Source organism: Amblyomma maculatum, chromosome 5 (assembly GCF_055883805.1).
Source record: "Amblyomma maculatum isolate TAMU_Amacu chromosome 5, ASM5588380v1, whole genome shotgun sequence".
NCBI classification, from domain to species: Eukaryota; Metazoa; Arthropoda; class Arachnida; order Ixodida; family Ixodidae; genus Amblyomma; species Amblyomma maculatum.
In genome coordinates this window covers 119,258,103-119,282,253 of record NC_139348.1, presented here as the reverse complement: position 1 = coordinate 119,282,253, position 24,151 = coordinate 119,258,103, and the positions used below count along the sequence as shown (strand labels likewise).

Sequence of the window (24,151 nt, the reverse complement as noted above, 5' to 3'; positions counted from 1 at the left end):
TAATCCCCGCCTCGGCGGTCGTTTTTCGATGGAAACGAAGAGTCAGGCACCGTGTGTTGTGCAACATGGCTCCTTGTTAAAGAACCCTAGGTGGTCGCCTCCACTCCGACATCTCTGATAGCCCGAGTCGCTTTCTATTGTTAAACTCCATAAACCAAACGAACATTCACTTGTCTTCGCAAGAATATTTTGGCGCCAAAAGATAGGAAGACAGAAAGACAACACGAACACGAACACTACTGAGAGGTAGTTTATTTAAGTGCTAATGGGAATGGCAAATATGAAGCAAGCCTGCACCAGTGCAACCGAACAAAAAACTTTAATCTGCGTCGGACGTACACCTGATGCGATAGGAAATTCATATTGGCATTGTACAATACGATAGATGCGTCCCTAACGAAGTTCAGTCCCCCTTTCTTGACTAAAAGGTTGTGAGTTTCACTGGCGCACCCCGGCCGATTGTATATCTATGTGTCTCGTTCTCAATTCTATAAATATTGTCAGCAGCGCTCGTGTTTATCTTGTCTTTCTGACATCCTTTATTTTTGCTCTAAAACTATGGTTGCGAAGTCTGAACACAAACTAGCCCAAGAGTTCACCATTTTGACCTCTAGCAGCTACGCATGGGCCTAGAAGTTTTATGCCCGTGTCTACCACACAGATGCCGGCACATACCATACATGCTATGATAATTGCATGCAGCTACAGCGTAGTGGCTTCATGTGCTGGTTTTGTATGACAGATGATTGGCAGGTATGCTATTTAGCTAACCTGAAAATTTGCACGCACGAAAAGCATTTAAAAATGCATAGTGGCAAATACAGTTCAGTTCAGTCGTTCAGTCGTGTCCGACTCTTCGTGACCCTATGGACCATATTCCCGCACGATGTAGCAAATATGACCTGCATATTGCAACAATTTTGAGTCGAAAACATGATTCACTTTCGATTTCACGTTACTGCTTTATAATAAAGTGCACAGCATTAAACGAACATGCAGATCGCCAACCAATGCCTCAAAAGGAAAATCATTGTCGTCATTCTGTGACCGTTCCACATGACCAATACATGCTCCAAAACTTGATAAATTTCATATGCCCAACTTGATTTTTACTGCTGGTATGGTTCTAGTTTCATACTTTCCAAAGTGAGGCCTAGTGAGATTTAGGAACAAATGTCCTCGGAACTCATCATCGCATTTGAAACGTTCGCCGCAATCTATAAGCCTTTCGCGACTTTCCTACAAAGCTGATTTACGAATTTAAAGTGACAAATGCGGGGCAGCTCACCGGCTATAGTACGCTCAACTGTAGGATGAAGGTACGCGGGTTCAACTCTAGCTGAGGCAGCCGCTTTTCGAAGGGGAAGAACACCAAGGTGCCCATGTCCTGTGCAATGTATAAACGTTAGTGAACTCTATGTGGTTTACATTTTTGGAGTCTTCCAGAAACGTTCTCTTCAGTGCCCAAGTGATTTCGAGACGTTGAGAAAAAGCGACGAGCAATTGTAAAAATCTTGCGGGGCATTGAGGTGACTTCCCGTAGAAAAAGGCAATAACTGGGGGCCCTTCCCAAATAAAGCTTCATACCAGCACTTAAGTTTTCGGTTCGCATATCTCCTAGATAACGCTGGCCGCAAGCCTGGGCCGTGATTGTTGCAGTAATAACAATTCTGACGTTTCAATAATCAGTAACCAGATATCGGATAGATTACCGCTATTCCCGTTCGATTTCTTTTGTTACACGAGCAAAATCGAGATCACAACACACAATGGAAAGCTGAAGCCTTCCCTTCTGCACAGATTCGGCGCCTCTGATATACAATTTCTACAGTGTTTAAAGCAAGCTTGCTGCTCGAATAAAACGCTAAATTGGACATGCGATGCAGAAGCGTTTAGAAATTCACGCGCAAGTAAATACGCACTCAGACATTCGACACTTGCTCGGTTAGAATAAGCAGTATTCGTGCCGGACCGAAAAATATATTTGGCAAAAGAAGGAATTATGGTGCCTTCAAACCACGCAGCGAAAGAAATTGAAACACTGTAGACCACATGTGAGAATGTATGTGCAGCAAAGAAATCGGCTTATAGAGCAACACCATTTTTTTTTTACCTAAGAAAGATACGGTGGCGCTGCTGTTGCCAGGATGGGATGACTAGGGGTCGTGTTCAAGCATATCGTGATGTCCGACATGTTGCCGCACAGGTTTATTTGCCTCTTGAATACTGCCGCTCCGATGATACATACGTTTATGCTGAAGGCGCACTTCACACGTCCCGATATACGAACCACACGCAACCGCAGGTGACGAAAATGCCCCCTCTACTCACAGAAGTAGCTTTCGTAGATACGGCTACGTTCGCGGTCGAATAGAGCGTCATTTGCGATGCCGTCTGTTACAGGGGGTCGTTCTCTTTCACTACCTTGTAAAGAAGTTTGAGAAGGAATTTTTCATTGTATTTTTGCTTAGCTATTCCAGCATATCAGGCTAAAAGAGAAGCTTGTACGATTCTGAGAAACACCTTGTGACTAGCAAGCTTGTCGTCGGTATGTATGGCTTCAAATATCATTTAATGGCCTTTTGAAAATAGACTACCTCCAGAATGACGTAGTATACTTTGTCACACATTTATTCAAAGCTCTCGCCAACGTTTAACAATCGGCTTCCTTTGTTATTTTTCTGCGAAAGAAGAATAATTCTACGGTGTGCACATCTGTTTCTAGGGGTCGCACTTCTAATTAGCACCCCCATACATTTCGTTGCCTTAAAGAATGCTCGATTTGACAATCTGTTTTATTACGTTCATGATGGCTCTGTACCGAATAACGACCTCATAGGTGCCCCGTGCAGAAATATGATTTGAAATCTATCGGTTTCATGTATTCCTAGGGGAGCTAAGCCTACATTTGAAACCCAGTCTCCTGCGGCACCCCGAGCACCGTGTTTATAAACACGGTGTTGGTCTAGACTAGGGAAACAATAAATCGGCTTCAGCAAGCGGTGTTTCTTCTTTTATTAATCTTAGCGCTTTTTTCATCGTCCTTGGTATCTAGGACATATTGCAAAAACCGACTGGCAAGTAGCGGTAGGAACTACAACAAACCGGCATTGCGACGTGGTTATACATCCGCTATACATCCTATACATCCGATATACATCCAGGGCTATACATCCGATATAGCCACCAGCATTCATGATTTTCTCCTCTGATGTCGCAGTGCTTGGATATCGCGTGGCGGTAAAGGTGGCTTACGAACCTGTTTGTTTAAATTTTTTACAAGCAAGCTTATATTGACTAATATTTCTAGTTATTGGACGCTGTGCGTTTATTTATTCTTGCAACTTCAGCTATACTCAAAACACCGCAGCAACGAGACTCCCAGCGGACGTCGGCCGAAATAAAATAACGAACGATGTTCAAAAGAGCGAGCACTAACAAAAAAGGGTGTTTCAGGCTTTGCACTGGAGGGGGCATTCGGCTACTCTGCCTGCCAGGGACGCTTGACTGGAAATGTTTGGATTAATTTAGACACCCTGAGCTGAATTCTATCGGTAAGAAAAACCGAAATCGTTTGGTAAAAATGCGCCACGATCACTCCCTCATCGGTGCCGGGAATGACTGATGTGTCGCCAATCTCAAAATTCCGGCTGGCCATCTAGGCTGGTTCACGCTTGCTTCTCTCTATCCCGCCCTTAGAGATCTACGGATCAGCTCAATCTGCTGCTGCTGCCGTTTTTTTTTTTTATTCTCCTGTTCGGTTGTTCTGTACTGAAAGTTCTGCGTGTTCAAAGATTCCACGAAATCAACAGCAGATACACAGCTGTTGTAGAATGACGCGCATCGCGCTTCCCGACGCCTTCTGACTATAGTGAGCTTCTTTTGTGCAGTTTTAAAATAAGCGTCGTAGGATGTTCGAAAAGTATTTTTCTCGTGTCATTAAAAAAAACGTTGTTATGAGTGTGTGCAGCGACTAGTGGCTGTCAGCAGAGCTTTCCGCTATGCGAACATCGGTGATCTCTTTGACATGGTGCTTTATAATTTCCCAGGGAATAAGAAACTTTCAGTAAAGTGGGTCTCTGTCATGAAAAGAAAAAATTTCTTACCTTTAGAATCAGTTGTGTTTTGCACTGATTTCGCGCAGATGACGATAATCGAATCTGGCAGCGATGGCGGCCACTTGTGATTCCAATTAAATCAGTGCAACTGAAGTAAGGTACCGTTCTGGCATTCTTCCTGTAACTAATTAGGTCGATATTCTTGTTGCACGACTGACTTCACTGTCGTTACGCATAATTCAGGATACAGAACTTAAAACGTGATTCGCTGCTTGCTGTCACTACGCAGCTCTCCGCCGTTCACGGCTGCGTCAACAATTATCAATTATGTATAGCAAACACAATGCATAATCGGTAGAACGAAGCTTCATTCCCAATTATCATTTATAACACAGTGTCTGGAATGCCGTGCTGCTAGCGTGGCAACAGTACACTCAAGCATATTTCCCGGAGGTTGCGCTACCTACTGATGCCCCTCCTCCTGCAAGCTGTCCGTGGATCCCTTGAGCTAGCGGCAATAAAGCGTGTGCTCAAATATCATGTTCTCATAAAATATATTTTCCAGTGATAACAGACTGTCAAAATGTAACCCTTATTGAAGATCACTGACATGTACGACGGTACTAGTCGGAATGATATGTGCGATATAAGCAAGTTATAAGCACTATATCATCATCATCATCATCATCATCGGCCTGAATATACCCACTGCAGGGCAAAGGCCTCTCACATATTTCTCCAATTAACTCGGTATAGCACGGTACAGGCCCTCTTTACAGCTGTGAAGCGGCAGTCACCGGTGCGTTGCGCCTCATGCGGTCTTCTTGTATATATTAGCTACTCTGCTAAGGAGGCGTCGTAATTATTGGTATCTTCATTTCATTGTGAGACAAAGTGATAAACAGTGGGCAGTTCACTGAGTAGCCCGTTTACTGCAGCGCTGCTCAGTCCTCACGCGTTGTTCTGTGGAGTCGAAGCAAAATAATATATGCCTAGCGACGACCAGGGAGTTCACTCGGCCAGAGCGCCCGGCGCCGCGCTCGCTGCGGGCACCACTACGGTAAGCTCGCTTCATCTTGCACTGCAGTTGCTGTGAATTTGTCTCATTTGATGATGCCGCTGAAGCTGGACTTTTTACAGCTTTGCGTTGAATAGCGCACTGCTTAAACAAAGCTGCAAAGATGTAGGGACAGAATGCAGCTGCAGTAGGCGTGCGCGTGTCGTGGCGCCTTTGCACGATAGTCGAAGGTTGTATAAACCACTGTGGACTAGGATTGCAGCCTATATAATGTCGTTTCCATTTATTGCTACTGAAACTTGAAATAGTGTGTAAAGAGCAGTTGTTAAAGCGGACCAGCTCGTGCGCTTTTCGCGCTCGGGCGCCAATTTCCGACTCGCGGAAATGTGCTGACTTCGATTTCGCTGCCGACGTACTACTCGACAGCGTTTCTAATAGCCCCACTTCTTGGGCTGTTTGCTCGAACACGTGCGATAAGTGTCCAAGATGTTTTACATTGTTCGCATAATTAATGACATGCTAAATTTAGCTGTCAAGTCACCAAAAGCAACGCGCATGTAGCAACTACGCCTTTGTCGGCCAGGCTTACCAAGTATGACGTCATCATGGGCTCGGCCAATAGCGAACAACCGAGGCGTTTGCTTGTAGGGCGGACTCGTTGGTGCTCATCTTTTTTTAGTCGATATTTATTGCCTCATGGCATCAGTAGGGAATGAGATGAAGGATGAATGAATGATTAAATGAATGGAAAAAGGTTGGCTGATTTTATGAAGTCCAGAAGTGAGCGATGATTAGGTCCCTGCGTCCAAGTGACGTATGAGGCAGGGTTGGTTGCTGAAAAGCCAGATATGCTCAGGTGCCGGATTCGTGTTGGCTTGAGTGCTGGGCAGTCCCACAGCAAGTAATGGATGTCGGCCTCGACATCTTCGCTTTTACAGATCGGGTATCCTGGGCGAGGATATAAGTGTTGGAAGTATGACCACGTCCTAGTGACAGCTGGTGTAAAGGCAACACCGACACGGATCCTCCTAAGCGCCGCCTCCTCTGCACGGGTGAGACTGCGGGAAATGGATATCGCACACCGAGGGATAGGTGCACGTGTGTAGCGCCGGAGGTGCTCCTTTCTTGACAAAAGGAGGGTAGCGTCGTCGACTTCGAGAAGCCTTGGGATTGATGCGTCTTGGTTCACGAGGCGGGTTGCAAAATCAGCTTGACTTTGGGAAGGCAGCAGATCCCGTGGGACCCACTCAATGCGTATTGATTGTGGGATGCGCGCCGCAAGCTGGTGGATGTCCTGGCAACATTTAGGGCAGCGGCTGACACGTCGGAGCAGACGTACTGCTTGAAGTGCGTCAGTGCGGATGACAGCGTGGGCTCTAGGGAGCATGGTTATGGAAGTCACGGAGCAGAGTGCCTCCTCAGCGCAGAAAGATGTAAGTGGTTCCGAAAGCTGAAACGTAGTTGTCTGATTCAGGCTAGGTCTCCGTGGACAGTAGATTGCCGTTTTGGCTTCAAAGCCTTAAAGGCTTCCATCTACGTACACTACTATGGAATTTTGAGGCAGGTGAGTATCTTGCTCTTCAAATTTCTGGCGAAGCAACGATGCCGAGTTGGCATACGTTGGTCTGCGGATGTCAGTTGGCTTGTTGTCTCCTAGCTGTATATTATAAATTTCCAGGGAGGGACAACTGTCATTTTTAGGCATAATAATATGGTTCAGCAAAAAAAAAACACTATAAAATTCCGCGCACAAATCATTTTTTGAGCAGAAAACGCGTTTCAGCTTTTCTTTTAGGCTTCAATTGCGTCGCATCTGCCCTAAACTGCGCCGCAAGAGACCGATTGTGGCAGCACACGTGTATGACCGCTGCCCAGCCCCGCCACAGCCCAAGCGGAGCCCATCAAATTTTGGGGCGGGCAGCCTCATTTGGGGTAGCTGAAACTTTTTTGCGTAAAGCCATTGCACTTTCGCTCGAGTATCACGCAAGGAACCGACGTAGACCATGTGCGGGCTAGCACGCTTTAAGCACCGCCATGGCCCATGCAGGAACTATTGGGCTTTCAAGTGGGCAGACTCATTTCGGCTAGCCCAGGCTTTGTCTACACAAAGCCCAAATTTGGTTTTCATCTGCCTTAATGTTTCCCATGAAGGCTCCTTGAGAGCCTGATGTTTAAATATGTGCTCAGTTGCCTTTTTATGCCCCTATATGATGCCCAAATAGGATAAGAAAGGGCAAGCTTCATTTGGGCTTGCGTCTGATATGGACCCCCTTTAGAGTCAAACATGCAAGCCCCATTTGCGGCTCTCTGTTCGACCCTAAAGGGATCCGCGTGGTAGTTAGAGTAGTTTCCCCAGCCCGACTCTGTCATATGGTCCACAGGACGGCCACATATAAAATGCTACTTGGCGGGGGCACACAGTGACGGGTATTCAAATGGACAACAAGGCCACACCGCACAGCAAGAATCTTCATTATTCCCGACATGGTTTAACGTTGCCATGCTAGGCCTCCCCGCACAACAGGAACAAAATCCCTGGAATGAAACACACAGATTATAGGCAGATGACCTGATACTGTAAATGTTCATGTAAAGTGGTGAAAAACTGAAGACACTGCAGCGAGAAAACATTGTCGCAGAAGGTAATTAAAATTGATCGGGATCAGGTGCTCGGCAGTGAATTCGGAAACGCTTGTTCTCGCGTCAGTTTGGCCGCTCCATTGTCGACGATAAAGCAGGACAGACGATATAACCTTGAAATAACTCAGCGTCAGTGATACCAATGGTGGTAAGTATTAGGATGCTTAGTTACGAATTCATCTCAAGAGCAACAACTCTGAAACCATTGAGAGGCTAGGGGATAGCACAAGTCAAGCTTGTGGACACCTGACGAGAATCACAAACAAATATGCGAGCATGAAACCAGCTAGACTTTGGCTTGTCAAATCGTTCGTAGCCAGCCGGATAGTCTATTATCGACGCCATACTGACGGCTTCACAATGCGGTAAATGACAAACTTAACTTTCTATTACGTGATGGGACCAAAACGGCATTACGCTTACTGCCCAACGCATAGACGAACAGGATCTTGAGCCTAAAGATTTCTTACATCCTCGATGACCTCATTGAGGCTGCAACGACCTCGCTTTAAAGGAGACTGTTTCGTAGTCGCACTGGTCGTAGCTTTCTGGAGAAACTGGGGCACGATCCATGAGCAAACCCTATTGCAAAAACCAGCGTCTCCAGTGCGAAACCAGTAAGATTTTCGCGCTGGTTTTGCACTGGATCTGCTGGGCACGCTGGAGGCCTGCGATATTCACTGGAGCAGTAACGGGAAGACACTGGCTGCACTGGTGCGATGGGAGAAAAACGCTGGGATTAGACTTTTGACGCTGGGTGTGTCGCTGGCATCCGCGATGCACTGGGGATGCACTGGGAAGCGCTGTATGCGCGCTGGGCCGCACTGGTCCCAGTGCCCCAGTATAGCCGGTGCGGCCTGCGGCGTCAGCCGGAGTAGCATCCCTCAGGGGCCAACAGGGCAACAGCGTACTTTCAATCGACCATCGGGGGGCATATAAAAAATATGGTTCAAGCAAGCGCTTTTTGCTGCGAAGTCGTTGCGCATTTGTAAGAAAACAAAGGCAGTATCTTTTTTCTAGAGTTTCCATGTTTCGATAGGTCGTTTCGAGCGTTTCGAGAGCGACAACGATCGCCGAGCCTTCGTCTCATGACAGACTGACGATTAACGCACTACTAAAGCTGGAATTGAGTAATGTGGGCTACCATGCATAACCAACTTCACAGCTGATCTTAAGGGCACTCTAACACAATGATTACTGCCAAAATGTTCAATGCGGGCTCAATCGCAGGCGAGCGTAGCCTGCACCACGGCCCAGTATCAACAGCAGAAAGAAAAACTAAAACGGGGAAGAGAGTAGTTTACCGAGCGATGGGTCCATGAGAGAAAAAGCAACAACATACAGCGCTTGTAATACATAATATTTGGCGTGTTTCTCAAGCTTTTGCGCTCCTTCTTACTCTGCGTATCAAGCAGCCGAACCCTCGGTCATCGCAACGCTTCCCGCAATGTTTACATACAAATAAGGTTTAGTTACACGCAATTAGGGTCATCGCTGCGGTGCTTGCCGGTATTGAAGCTTGGTCGCACGTTTTTCCTTGAAGGCTTCTACTAAAGCTCCGTGTTCAGCGAAAATTACGCCCACGGTAGCAGAGCACCACCCAAGAGCCGGCGTTGGTAAATTTGCCAGCGATGCCAAACTCCACACGTTAAAATGGTTCCAGTGCACAAAATAGCGCGCATAGGCACCCAGAACATTAGTTGCAAGTCGTGAGAGCAGACAGCAAGCTAAAATGATCAAGAAGTTGCAATTGTTAGAGCGGTAGCAATGGCCTGTAGACAGCGAAACATGAAGTCCCAACCTTATAAATGCGGGTCATGACATAAAATGCAAAAATGTTTATAGAAAATCCAGTTCTCGGCGTGGCCGAGTGGTTAGCGTGCAGAGCTAGTGATTGGTATGTACCAAGTGACTTAGTTCGAGGCACGCATAGTGCACCGTTTTTTTTCGGTTTTTTTTTTACTTTTTTTAGGTTTTTTTATGTACCTAACTTGTTTCGTTACTTTTTACTTTTTAATTTTTATCCCACGCCTTTTTTTTCCGGGCGAACAGTGCCGCCAGCGCGGAGCGTCCCAGTATGCCGCGTCCCAGTATGCCGCGTCCCAGTGCGCCCAGTGTCCAGCGTCATACTGGGACCATAATCAGGTATGGCGCTGGTGCGCTGGCTCCCAGTGGCACTGGTTTTTGCAATAGGGAACTGCAGACGCACTGATATGGATCCTATATAGGTTAGGGACAAAGCAAAGACACCTGCACTTCCCAAAACATGCCTCCGCTCTTGCACGAAAGACGGTAGATAGATAACGATAAAGCGTACGTACTGCCTTCCGGGACACCAGTGAGTTCTCGTATGCAATCTCTGCCCCTTGCGTGATGAGAAGCCCCTAAAGGTTTATGACGATCTTAATACGTATCAAGTCGTCCTAAATCATTACAAATTAGGCAGAACAGTACTAACAAGTACACGTACGCAACTAATCAAAATCATAAAATACAACCTAGAGTATTCTCCAGCCCTCAGGTTTACAGCAAGTGGCACTCAGAAATTTTAACCCCAGGTGCAAATGTTTGCGAGGGCATAGCGGACATGGTCCACAGGATATTGAAGTGTCCTAGATTTGGAGGACCTGACCGGAGAGAGGAGTCTGATGATGCGTTACTTTTCAAACAGAACGAAAAAGGATAATGTGGAGTAAGCCGTCTACCGCTGGCCGCTGCTTATATCCAGGATACCCCGGTCCATGGCTGAGTAGAATGGCATGGCTGGGATCGAGCCGCGCCTCGGATTCTCGCCACACTTTTGACGGTTGCAAATAAATGTTATTTCTCTCTCTCTCCTCCTCAGCTGGAAAGTTCTAAGACAGAAGCTTGCATGTGACATATTGCTGCTCATGGGTTTGTTCAGGTAACGACAAATGACATATAGATGGCCACCAAGATTTGCGAAACACGTGAATGTTTCTGTGCCGAGGAAAACAGCTGGTGAGGAAGCTATACACTATCCATGATTGACCTCCTCGGTGACAGTAATTGCTGCATGCGTGCACCGTAAGGAGATCTGTATAATGGATACAGTAATGGCAGGATACTGAAATCACAATTTGAGGTTGGTTTCATAAATATATCCTAAACAGGTAAGGCTAGCAGGCAATCGTGTTCATGCATTTCCGTGAAATACAGGAGGAAACTTTGCAGACAAATTATACAAAGCACTTGCGCCATGGTAGGCGGAGTAGTTCTATATTCCGCAACATTGCATCAACACCTATTCGCGGCGATATTGTCTATATTTATTCACAGGTCAAAGCGTAAGAACAGTCAAGGAAGTTCGATAAACAGAAACCGTGCAGTTGACGCAGTATAAAATGCGTTTACCTTGTCCTGCAGACATGGCACTTAATTCGTTCTCGCATTCAAAACACAAATGCTGGTAGAAATAATCTTTAAGAAAGCACTAAGAGATCAGCACTGACTACTTTTTCTTCAATTGCATCCTTACGTTTGTTTCGCTTTGCGCGAAAATTTATTACCGCAACCGTGGTCTCGTTGAGTTTGTCTTCTTTCTGCTGGGCGCCTCCTGCTTCCAGTGCGCTCAATCCTAATAATGCAACTTCCTTAGGCACGCATATAAAGGACAGCATGCAAAATTACTAAAACAGACACTTGTTTGACAGTGCACGTAAAGTTTTCGGATGCCAAGTTCTATAAAACGCTGTCTCGCCACACTTTCACATAAAACAAAAAGTAAACAGAATTGAGTAAACAATAAAAATGAGATAACCAAACTGAGATAAATTCCCTGCAACGTTTAAACTTTCTACATAATTCTTTAGAGATATAAAAATGTTTTGGCAGTTATTATGGGGTTCACAATTGCACTGTTATTTATAACAGTTATTATTTGTCTGAACCCCTGCTATCACCAAATACACTTTATTTCTCTATAACTTATCTTCCTCCTTGCATGAGTGTTCAGCCTGATACGACATCTCTTCTATTCTAGAAGAGAAAAATTAGGGGCTACTTGGTAGAGCATGAACTTGGAAAGAAACCCGCGCAAAGCAGGAAACGGTTTCGTCCTTTGCGCGGTTTTCGCTCTAAGTTAATCTTTTGAATTTCATTTTGCTGTTTTTGAGATCAGCAACCTTCGATGTATTTCCACTGATTAATGTTATTAAGCAGTAGATGTTTTATCCCTGTATTGCCTTTGTAAAAAGAGAGAGCATTAAAAGTCATGGTCCTCTGAAAAGCTGCCATCAGCTTTGTCAGAGCTGTAAGATATATGCAGCTGGAAGGATTCAGAAGGAGGTAGTTGGTATGGTTACATTTCCGCGCGCAGAATTTTCATCGGGTTCTGCGAGTTTCCGAGAACATAATACAAACTCCATTTGATTGGCGCTACTAACTCTGCGTTCCCTTTGAAATTAGAGGGTTACATCAGAAAGTAGCCTTCTATGCTTTTTGAATTCAAAGACATGTAGCTCATACGCCACGAGCTCATATTCGTTCGGCTTGGCTATATTCGGGCTTTATATATACGTGCTGTGATACTTATAGAATCTGGGCACTTTAAACTTTGTCCTCATTAGTATATACTGATAACAGACGCAGTAACCTAAGAAAATGATTTGGTTTGGCTGTAGGGTTTAACGCCTCATAGCGACTATAGCTATACGACACTCTACAATTACCACTTGCGGGCTTTTAACGTGCACTGAGTGACATCGCACAGCACACTGGTGCCCGTTCCAAGCAGTCACCTTCGTGCCACCACGGCGACGTGTAAAATAAAACAATATCGATATGCCACTCACAAAGTGACTGTGCGTAAAAGACGATCTCAAATGAAGAGCTGGAAAACGCGACCCCATAAAGCTGTCGCGTATTATCCTGAAATCAAGACTGTAATGTCGCCTGCATTTTTTTTTTCTGTTCATAGTTATCGGCGTGTTTTTTTCCTTTCCCAATCGATCAAATTGAAGCCGTGCTCCGATTTTCTTCAGAAAAATCCTTTCTTATAACCCACGGGCCAAGGAAATTTAGATATTCACTGGAATCGTGTATAACTGTGTCGATCAACCGAGAAGATTTCGTTCCTATCCATGAATGTTGTACAAAAAAAGTGGGTTAAGCAAACCAAGCTTACCATTCATAAGATGCCAACGGAATATTGCCGCAGTTTTCCTAACGAATTTCAATATTTGGGCTTAAAAAGTAGAATTTATATAGCTCGGGTGAAAGTCACTATAGAAATGAAGGAGAAAAATTGCACATGTATGAACCGCTCAGTCTTAAGAAAAAGATTGGATTCCTGTACGCCATCGCATCATTTGCAAGTCTAGTGCAAATACAGGCAGATTTCTGCTCTTCAATGTATTATTATCTCAACATGTTGACACCGGGTCACGTGCCTGAGCAAGCAATTAACACATCAGAAAAAACATTCCTCAGTTGACCTTTATCTAAGACTCATGTACGCAACTTATGTTTACGTCAACCCCTTTGAAACTTTGTTTTATCACACCATCTAAATAAATACTCTCAGCTTCGGATTCAATACATTGGGGAGGTTAAAAAAAGAAGGACATCTGGGTGTACTCAGTGTCACCCACGGAAAGAACCAAGATTGCTTTAGGAACGAGTAGCGAAATAGAAGCAAAAAATTTGTTATATAACACCAAAATTATATTTTCATTATGGTATAAAAACTAAAATATTGTTAAGCAAACAATATACCATTTTAAGACCGTATTCCTATTGTGTTTTGCTCTTGCAAAATAGGGATAGAAAGTTTCTTGTCATGTAGTCGATATACTTTATATCGAAAATATGGTCAACGTGATCAGAGATACTATAGTAAGGGTTAATGAATATTTACCCTACTGTATACTAACAAAATAGAGCAATATCGGACGAAAACGCTTCCGTCGAAAGCTACATTTGCACATTTTCAAGCATTCTTATTGCTGTCTTTCTTCCAATAAAACAGCAGAAATATATATATTTATAATAAATCTCCTGCACACACCCATTAGCTGAATTTCGGCCCCCATTTGTAAATTGATTTTCTCTAGTTCAGCCCAATGGGCCAAAATATGAAAGCATACCGGAAAATTGATATAGCATTAGTGTTGTTTTATAGTTTTTTTAATGATGTGAAAGCTCGGGTATTTAAATATTAAACGTCTAAGATTTGTCAGCTGTGACTACAACATTATCAAAACACGATTCTGCTGCTCCATGTCGAATGCAAAGCGAACAGAGACTCTTGGATTATTGCACCTAATTTTACGTTAACGGCATAGATTATGACTCCTGACGTGGGAGCATTCCTTTCAGGTAAATGTCATTTGTACGTTTTTGTTGAAGTTATTCTCAAATGTCATTTTGCACTACATTCGCTGGCTCTCCCTAAGCCTTTTTCTAGAGTATGCACATCACTCAAGGGTTTATTTCTTTGTTCAACTCGTCAGTGTAGGTGAATAGCCGCATTCCACAGCAGATGCCATTTCTTAAAATATGAATAAAAAAATAAAACGAAAGACTTCACCGCACGCCTCAACCGCACGCTCATGAAATGTTGTCAATGTATGCATCGGATGATCACCGTGGTTGGAATGTTACTTTGCCGTTTGTAACATTCGCATATAACTCCTCCTGTCACGACACAATGGGCTACTCACCCTTCTATCTTCAATACGGCCTCGGCCCTCACCTTCCATTTGACAGCGTACTGCCTCCCACCATTAATGCCAGTCCCTATGTTCGTGATGCCATATATCAAGCTGACTCCGCCCGCGTTATTGCTCGCCGCCGACTAGCTTCCTCCCGAAATTGCCAAAAACGCCGCTATGGGCTCTCTCGTCTTGCTCTGGACTCCCGCTCCTAGAGTTGGGCTATGTGAGAAGCTCTTGCCACTCTACGCAAGACGACCCTACCGTGTTTTAAGGCCAGTCACTCCTGTGACATATGAGATCACCCCTGTGCATCCGCCGCAACAATCCGCTATGCCACGTACCGAGATCGTTCATGTCACCCGAATGAAACCGTACTACACCTGCAGTAGTTCGACACACTGCGCACCGGGACTGTGCCTTTCGTGGGGGGATGGGAGGGAGGGGGGGTAATGTTACATATATGCCCTGCGTCGCTGGATGTTGAATAAGACGGCAATCAACAGTAGTGACACAGAAGGAAGACGGAGCTGTAGCAATGGTAGTTGGTGCTACGAGAAGGTTGGCGTTTGCCCGAACATTCACGCAAGTCACCAGTCGTTGTGTTCTCTAGCTAACCTTCTTGCCACGTTTCAATAGGTACAGATGACGAAGCCTTGATAACTCCGCGAAGCTTTGAAGTCTTGATTTTGTTGTTTCTCTTAGCGCAGGCATGCGACCTTATGTGACTGTAGTGCACTGAATGCCCTTGAGCTCCTTTTTTATGTTTGGTGAAGCAAAAAGAAAGAAAAGGAAGAGGGAAAGAAAGACGCGTGCCGCTACAACAGCCGTCGTCCACCACCGAAGCGGTGGCGGGTGCAATGACGACCTACAACAGATAAAAAATCTGCGGCAGGCCAGTTCCCGCCGCAAGAGGCGGTGACCCACCTGCCCCAGGCCCATCAGGGGAAAAACTCTGCTGTCCGATACCAGTTCAAGATACATGTAGTCGAAATTACTCGGAAGACCTCCACTACGGCTCCCCTTTTTCTCTTTTCACTTTCTGCCCGGCTTCCTCCCTTCCCTTCCCTTGCAGCGGGGTCAGGTGTCCTCAGAACCAGTGTGACAGATACTGCGTCTTTTCTCTCCTGTGAACCAATTTATGATTATTATTAATATTATTATTACTACTGTATTATCGTCAATATTATTATTATTATTATTATTATTATTATTATTATTATTATTATTATTATTATTATTATTATTATTATTATTATTATTATTATTATTATTATTATTATTATTATTATTATTATTATTATTATTATTATTATTATTATTATTATTATTATTATTGGAGTGTAGGTGTCCACCGAGAAGTGAAACAGATACAACGCCTTTCTTATCCCAAATAATACTAGCCAGAGGTGTTTACCAACTTGGGAAACTTTGCGCATTAATCTGAATAAGTAAGCTTAGTTGGATGAACGCGTCGATCGAGTTTTTAGAAAATCCCGGACGTACTAGCTAGATAGGCCCATTCACGTTTTACTCTTAGTGAGAAAGCACTATCCCGGATTCAGATCCTAGCAAATTCGTATAGCGTTTGGACCATCGCTCTATTTTCTATGCTGTTTAGTGAGCAGCAAGCAAGTGACGACGTCGCGCGGGGAATTCAAACAAAAGTTCGGCATAGCGGGGCCGAAGTGCAGGTCTCTCTGATGGGTCTGTCAGATTCGCCACCAAGCAGAGAGTGTGACAGAACTTATGACTGACCAGTGACTTACCTCCTTGCTAGAAGAAATATTTCATACTAGAGCAGAGCCATAAAAGCGGAATTGAACCGATCGTATTCATGGGGGTATTCGAGTTCAGCAGATGAACCTCTCAACCACTGAGCCGCCACGGGAGGTGGTTTCGCTCGTTATAACGAAGTTTAAGAAGGGCTAGACGTTCGGCATTTAACTTGGCGGCTAAACCTCTGGTAACCCTCATTTATTCCCCTGACTGCTCTCATTGCGATGAGTAGGCAACGATCTGGAACATGGTTTGGGCGTACCAGGTTACTCCTTCTCTCTGTCACTTCCTCACCCCTGCATATATGATTAGGAGGCCGCCCTGCAGCATCGCTGTCAAAAGCGCCAGCAATAGCTGGCTTCCCACGCTGTTACTGCAGCCTCGGCCAATGGGATTCTAGCCTGAGGGTCCCCCCGTTCACTAAATAAAGGTTTTTGCCCGCTTCATCCTAATTACGGTTAGATGACGCCACAAGTAGTTAGCAAGTGGCCTGCGCGCGATCAGTACTGCGTTGTACTGGAGCTCCTGCAAAGTCAGCCTTCACCCTCTATCCGGGCTGACGCGGCGGCTCTCATAAGGCGTGCCACATTCACACTAGTGAGAAAAGGTGGCATACCAGACACAGCCTCTCGTGGAGCTCGGGAAACTAGAGTTAATATGCTCGCTCTGCCAGAGTTCGGCATTTCTGTTCTTTCACACGCAAGCAATCGTGTACCACCGTGAAGCCAACACGACGGACACTCCGGCTTCATCCTTCCTCGTATGGATATCGTGCGGAGTTGACTGCGAGCTGTTTGTAAATATATACCGCTCAGGCCTAATACGGATCAGCTCGTAATCATTCCAGCAGCTACCTAGTACACGCACAGCCCGGAGTACACACAGCTCAGTTTGTTTCAGCAGGCGCCGTTAAGAACACAGACCTTCATCGACTACTTTTGCAAGTTATCTGCTCTGCAAATGAAATGGCTGACGATAGCAATATTCGCTAATGCGAAATGTGACTACAGTTATCCATGTATTATAGTTTTACTACACGCTTAGATAAAGAATGTGAGATACCTATTCTAAATATGTGCAGTTCTAGCGCGTTTATGTAGCCCCCACAACCATGTTTGAAATCACACTAGCTCATTCCCCAGATCTTGAAGTTACAAACGAAGCAGGTTCATGTCTACGCCAACGCAGTGCTCCAACCATAACTCGTCGTGTGAGTCGGCACCAGTGTGGCGTCACTCTCATGTGCGATGATGTTACTTCCAAAAGACTCATCCAATTGTTAGAGCCGTCCAACGAGCTTGTTATGCCTGGCTCCTCACTGGCCCATCAGATCCTTCCATTGCAGTCAAAGCATGACGTCATGGGTAATTAAAATAAAACTGCTCTCATATGCTATCATTGGGCAAACAAGAGTAAACATCGAACCGAACCTAGCAAAACCCTCTAACTTTTTATGTTTATTTCTAGAGACTTCGCACTAAAAAATTCAGGGAGCACTTGAGTGTGCACTACAGAATGGCGAAAGCCTGAATGTTGCTGCTGCACTCGGTGCGTCAGATGTGCTCTCATTATTATTATAAACTAACTGCAGCATCATTTTGATCGTTATTGCCATCTTTCATATTATCACTAATTGCAGCGTCATTGTCATCACTTGTATCATCATTACTGCAGACAAGGAGAATTATGATGTGTGTTTAATGATCCCGTTAAAGTGCTGGACTCGGGATACAGGTAGGGAGGTTCGATTCTCATTGGAGAGCGAATTGTTACTTATCTGAGGCCGTTAGTTTCGGCTTCGGGTGATGACGTCATCTGACGGACAGATATTGTGTGGCCGGACGAATGAACGCCGACTCTATGAGCCCGAATGCTTTCGCCTTAAAAAGAGCAACGTGTCGGAGTGGAGCGGATTCGCATCGAAATTACCCTGGGAACGAGTACGCAATGTCGCAGCTATCGCGGCAGCCGATCACCCACAAGCGGATTGAGAACACTCTCGCAATTTGTATTGCACGTCGTCGTCTCTATGATCTTCATTCTGCGCGCAAAGTGCCTTCTCGTGCCCTACTCGGTTTGAATACGTTAAAAGCATATTTTTCCTCACTGCTGATGCATTGCGCTTTCCCTAAGCTTCGTCTAAAGGGCATGGTGGGACCGCGTTAAATCATCCCGTTTCCCGTTCATGTTCACTTCTATGCACTTTGCTACACGCTTGGTGATATCTTTACTTTTCAAGGGCACTCGACCGCTGTGCCCAAAGATGTGGAATCGGATCCCAGCCACCACGGCCACTTTTAGATGCAAGCAATCATCAATGCTCCCGTGTACTATGCCGTGCTAGTGCGCTATATATAACGCCAGGAGGTCGATATCTCCGGGCTCTTCCACTATTCTGAAGACCAGAAAACTTAACTTTGCTGTCATGCAACCTACAAATAAATGGAAATCAAAGGTACATACTTGTTTTCAGACAGTTCGCAGAAGTATTTAGGATTTTAGTAGATTTTATTCGCATAAAGTTATCAAACTTGAGCACAGGATACGCGCACAGGACAATTAGTAGTCCTGTTCTGTAGTCTAAACATCATCAAGTGCATGCCGGGAAGGTAATGTGAACCGACATGACGAATAACAACCTCATTATTCTAGCTGTATTCCAGTGGCGGGGTAAATGCTACAAATTGCTAGCAAATGTAAGACTTACTATCGGCACGACATGAATATGCATGTTGGAACTGAGGTGGCAACCTGCCCAGAACAGGACATATGAGCGTACACTCGACCGCAGAGTAGTTCGGCAGCCAATAAGAAGCAGACGACGTCTTTCGGCGAGTGAAAATGTCCGCAGACTCTTACAAGTATTCCAGAAAAAGAAGTGTTTTTGCACTCTAATGTCAGTCAACACAAGATACACTGAATATTCCTGAGAATGGACGCTTCGTATTAAGGAGTTTCCAATCGAATGAGAAAACGTGTTCCTAACAATATTTCGAGATCTGATATAAGGATTAAAAATATTATTAGCGATATTTATCCCTTTGATGAAAATATTGAATATTACTAGGAAAGCAATCAATCACTGATATCCACACTAGCGTAGACAAACAGTAACCTTATTACAAATCTATTCTGCCTTGTGCGTTTCGCGGGAATGTTCGATCAAATATTGATTTTGTGGTTTTCATCTGGTATTGGTGCTTTTGAGTTGCACGTTTCAATAATTTCTTTCCAACACTGGAATGCGCAACTCCTTTGCGTACCCGTAACTCTGTTTTAAGAGGCAGCAAGCCTAAGAGGCTGTTAATGTGCCCGAAGCAAAAATAATTTTTCAATGCCATTTATGTTACTGTGATAGAGGGAACGCGTCTTCAGAACACGCTACACTACATCCAGCAACAAATGCAAGGCATAACTCTACCATTGCAGTAACCGGCGGCACCCAGCACTGCCAGTGGTCCCTGCATACGTTACTACACACGCGTTGGAATGAAATACCAGGGCCTCGGGGCACGCAAGGAAAAAGAAGTTACAATTTTGGTACAGAGGTCATCCATGGCGATGTCAATTGAGTAACTTTCCCCAACACGAGCCAAGATAAGCCGATGAAAACGGCTTGGACGCAGTCAAACGGAAATCATTTCAGGAGCGTTTTGGTTACCCGACATTGACTGGAACACTAATCAAGGGATCGGTACATAATGCTTATTCCGAACGTTTAAAAGCAGTTTTGAGTACGCACAACTGCAGACTAAAAACAATCACCCCGGTCATGCACGCCCTACAGAGAATTACCTTGGCAACTAACCTAGGTGGTATACTATCCAAGGAGAACCTCTCGTGCCCTATGGGCAAGGCAATGGATTTCAATGCCTTGTCCAAGAGAAATAGCCTGAACGGTAGGCTGCGTAGTTAAGATACATAGGTGAATGCTTTATTTAACCCGCATGAATCGGATACGACTTAATGTAAAGCAATTACCTCGGTACCCCAAAAAGGTGTCGGTTGCATTTATGGTAGACCACTTAAAGCACGCACTAGTTATCACTTTCATCGCCACTGCAAACCCGCCAGAAGCCCAGTCGCCCACCATAGTTTTCGGTTACTGCACATCAGGTGTACCAGTAACGTCGTCGCTGTTATAGACTCACCTGAAACGTGCAGGGAGAGCGTGAACAACATAATAGACATAAAACGCATTTAAAAACTTTCGAAATTAAGTAAGGCCAAATGGCACATCGGTGTAGAGTTATGGAATACGGGGGCATGAGAGATTATATATTGAAGAGGGAGAAAAGAGGCTAACTCAAGCTTGCGTAAACCGTATAACGATACTGCAAATTCCCGCCTTGGGATGCAATCTTCCATTGAACAATAAAAATGGAATCGTAAATTTAGTTATTCCATGCGCCATCCCAAGTGCACGTAGCGAAACAATAGTACCAGGACTGGCGAAGGTGAAACGTGGGGTTCCTGAAAGCTTATCATTATATACCTGTACTCAACTATGGGCCTGAAACGTGGAGGCTAACCAAGAGGATTCTACTTAAGTTGAGGACAACGCAGATGGCTATGGAAAGAAAAATGGTAGGGGTAACATTAAGAGATAGGAAGCGTGCAGAGTGGGTCAGAGAAATAACTCAAGTTATTGACATTCTAGTGGAAATCAAGAATATGAAATGGGCCTGGGCAGGACATGTAGCGCGAAGAGAGGATAACCGATGGTCGATTAGGGTAACAAACTGGATTCCAAGGGATGGTAAGCGTAGCAAGGGGCGGCAGAAAGTTAGGTGGGCGGATGAGATTAAGAATTTCGCAGGGGTCAAGTGGATGCAGCTAGCACAAAACCGGGTTAAGTGGAGAATATATGTGAGAGGCCTTCGCCTTGCAGTGGGTATAGTCCGGCTGATGATGGTGATGATGATGATAATTATGATGATAATTATTATATAATCTCATGTGTTGGATTAGGCGTAGAGACACCTGTTTATTGTTCAATGACTCTTATCCTTCTCTGCACCACATTAAGTGTTAATGCGAGGGAAATCCGGATGGTGCAAAGAGGGGATTGAACAGGATATGTTAGCTATTTACCGTGCCGCAGAAACAAAAGAGACGAAAGTGTGTCGAGGAGAAAAATTTCGAAACATAACAAAAAGCATGATTCTCGGTTATACTGTTCGACGCAAGATTTGAGTTGTAATGCCACTCAACTAAAAGGGAACTATATTGAGTGTTTTCGCCCACCTCGAGCACAAAACAGCAGCATTGAGTCCAACTGGCAACCACGAGCACAACTAGCAAGACAACACCTGCCCAACAATAGCTACTTTTACCGGGCCTCATCAGTTTATCTACTGCTCAACGTCCCTCTGATTTCATCATCATACGCATCGATGCATCAGCAGCGCCGACATTCACCTGCAGCTGAAGAATTCACAAGTTCCGCTTGCAGCCTTGTATAAGCCCATGCTGCCAGGTGTTCTATGTAGCATTCGTGAGGATAAGCTTTTGTGATCCTGCCGAATTGCATTTTTCACTTAGTTCTTTAGTGATTGAATCGCGGCATGCATTATGAAGTAACAACCCTTATTCGAAGTACATTCCATGTTCGTCCTCATTCGTTTCATCAGCGCGTTAAAACCTCTAGTGCTGCATTATGCAACCGCAAATAATTAAATTTTTGTAAGGCTCACCTAATCAGCCACTGACAGCAATAAGAGTATATAATCAATGCGACTGAATAAATCGGACTCCAATGCTAAGATGTCGTCATTTATTTTCAGTTAATACCACTCCTTTTTACACATCGCTTTCCTCGTGTGTCGTCTTCTTCCTGCTTTGCGCTCTACCGTCTTCATGGAACGTTTCTCGCAATTTTTTAAGGATTACAAAGCCTCTATCAGTGCTGCTGAACCTACATCAAGTTTGCGCAGTAGACGTAAAAACTAATGTCATGAAATAATTATGCATGCGGAAAAGCGACAACGAGTCACACAAGCATGATGTTCAGGGGAAGGGGCGACGATGCAGGTGTTGAGACAGAATTAGAATTCAGGCTTACAAAACAGAAAAGTAAAGAAGTCTCGGTTAGAATATTATCATCCAGCATACTGCGCCACTCAACTAATGCTGAGTCTTCTAGCGTGATGTATGATAGTGGTTTTGGATAATGCAGCGATGATTAATAAGGAAACAAAGTAAGTTAACGTCAGTTGATGGCTGCAGCCCCAATTGGTGGCTCGTAGTAATTACAGTGCGTTCCTAATCTATCAGTCCCTTTCCCCATAAAACGATAGTCTGCTATTAGCGCCACGCTTTTCGACGCTCAAGGAGAAGAAAAATTGTTTATAAGTCACTTAACAAGCCGCAGACTACGTTCGTATTTCTTAAATGTATCCTATTAACCAGGTTATGTTTCAGTTAGCCGCGTATTTCGAAAACTTCTATTTCTGTAGTAAGCAGAGTACTGGTAAAGAGGGTCTGGTCACATCAGTCATGATGGTGTGACTATAATGTCTCGTACTGATACCCATAATATTTAAAACACACGGAAGCACTTTGAAGGTTTTTGTTCTTGTACAAATATTAGGAAACATTTTCGCACCAAGCGTAGAAAGCTCGGCTACTTGGTTTCCAGAATACTGAAGCAGGGTGGCTATACACAGTTTTGATGTCGTTTTGCCTGCCGTTCTCACTAGATTTGCTTGTAACGAGCCCCTGTTTGAGGTTTAACTGTACGAGCAATTTTCGTTCTCGCTTAATGGAGCCGCTTTTCCTGCCTGTTTACGAAAGGTGTTGCCTGACCTCACTGTTAATTGGCTTTCATATAAGAGGTGCACTTAACGCATACTAAAATATATCACGTTTTCTTTGAGAACTTCTTCAGGAAGTTAATCGAATTTTTCAGCGCGTTTGTATCAAGGATTAAGATACAGTCGTAGAGCGTACTGAACGGTTGTTGTGTCCGCATAGAGCACATCCGCTCGACCTGGGAATATGTCATCGGTATTCTTCAATGGGAAGTCGCACATGTATTTTAAAGCATTTTTTGCCGAACCGAGGCGGTTACTATATGTCTACGTCTACCACAGAGCGTGGTCGAAGGGAGTATATTCAGTTTGCTATTGGAGAAGAGCTAACTCATCAATATGGGCCATGTGCCAATGCGCGACGAGATTAAAGCGATTGTGTTGAAAGTAACAGGATTTTTCTACTTGGTAATAGTGTAACAAGCGCAATTGTCCTTTTATCAGCTTATAATTAGGCTTCACAATTTTGAACCTCGCCGTTGTAACAAGTCAATTGAAAACATCAGAGCGCTACACCTGATACTTGGAATTCGATTAAGCACATCAGATTCTACCTTTTCGATTACGACGTTTCTATCAACGCAGTAGTAAAAAAAGATACATCAAAATGTCTTGTTTGGTTACAGGCGCTTAATGTCCCAAAGTGACTAGGCTATGGGAGACACCGTAGTGGATGACACCGGAAATTTCAACCATCCGGGGGTTCTTTATCGTGAACTGACATCGCACAGCGCACGGGCGCCTGGCTTCCTGCCTTCAACTAAAAGCGGCCGCCTGGGGCGGGATTCGATCCCACATCCTTGGGAACAGTAGTCGAGACCTTAAGCACTGCGCCACTCGGGAAACGTGTCAAAATAAAATATCTGCTGTTGCGCTACAGCAATGTTTATTGCGATGGCGCTAAACTAGCTGTATGAACGAAGATCCTGACTTCGACGTTTTGGTTGCATTGCTTTCCTGTCTTGCCCTTAAGAAGGCTGGCAGTTGAGGAGAGGAAAAAAAAGGAAAAGCAACTGATACTAAAAACGCGATCTAAAATTTCGCACATAAAGTAAAAAATTGAAATTGCATAAAATCTGAATTGAACTTGAACAAACTTAAAATTGCGATGCTGTTCTGAGCTCAAATAAAATGACTAAACTTCATGCAGTTATATTTCACTAAAGAAAA

The 24,151-nt window shown here is 44.4% G+C and overlaps 1 protein-coding gene across 5 annotated transcripts in view; it reads right to left on the bottom strand.

Moving 5' to 3' along the window:
* Positions 1-24,151, bottom strand: part of LOC146189338 (uncharacterized) — an 89,179-nt gene that overhangs the window by 51,865 nt on the left and 13,163 nt on the right. For 3 of the 5 annotated variants that reach the window (XM_084604190.1, XM_084604191.1, XM_084604187.1), the window contains exons 2-3: positions 12,863-12,960; positions 4,107-4,242 (exon numbers count right to left, since the gene is read on the bottom strand). The gene's annotated coding sequence lies outside the window, so the exon portion shown is untranslated. Of the gene's footprint in view, positions 1-2,331; positions 2,559-4,106; positions 4,243-12,862; positions 12,961-24,151 lie in introns of those variants that run through there. The other 2 variants (XM_084604188.1, XM_084604189.1) reach the window with 2 other exon arrangements.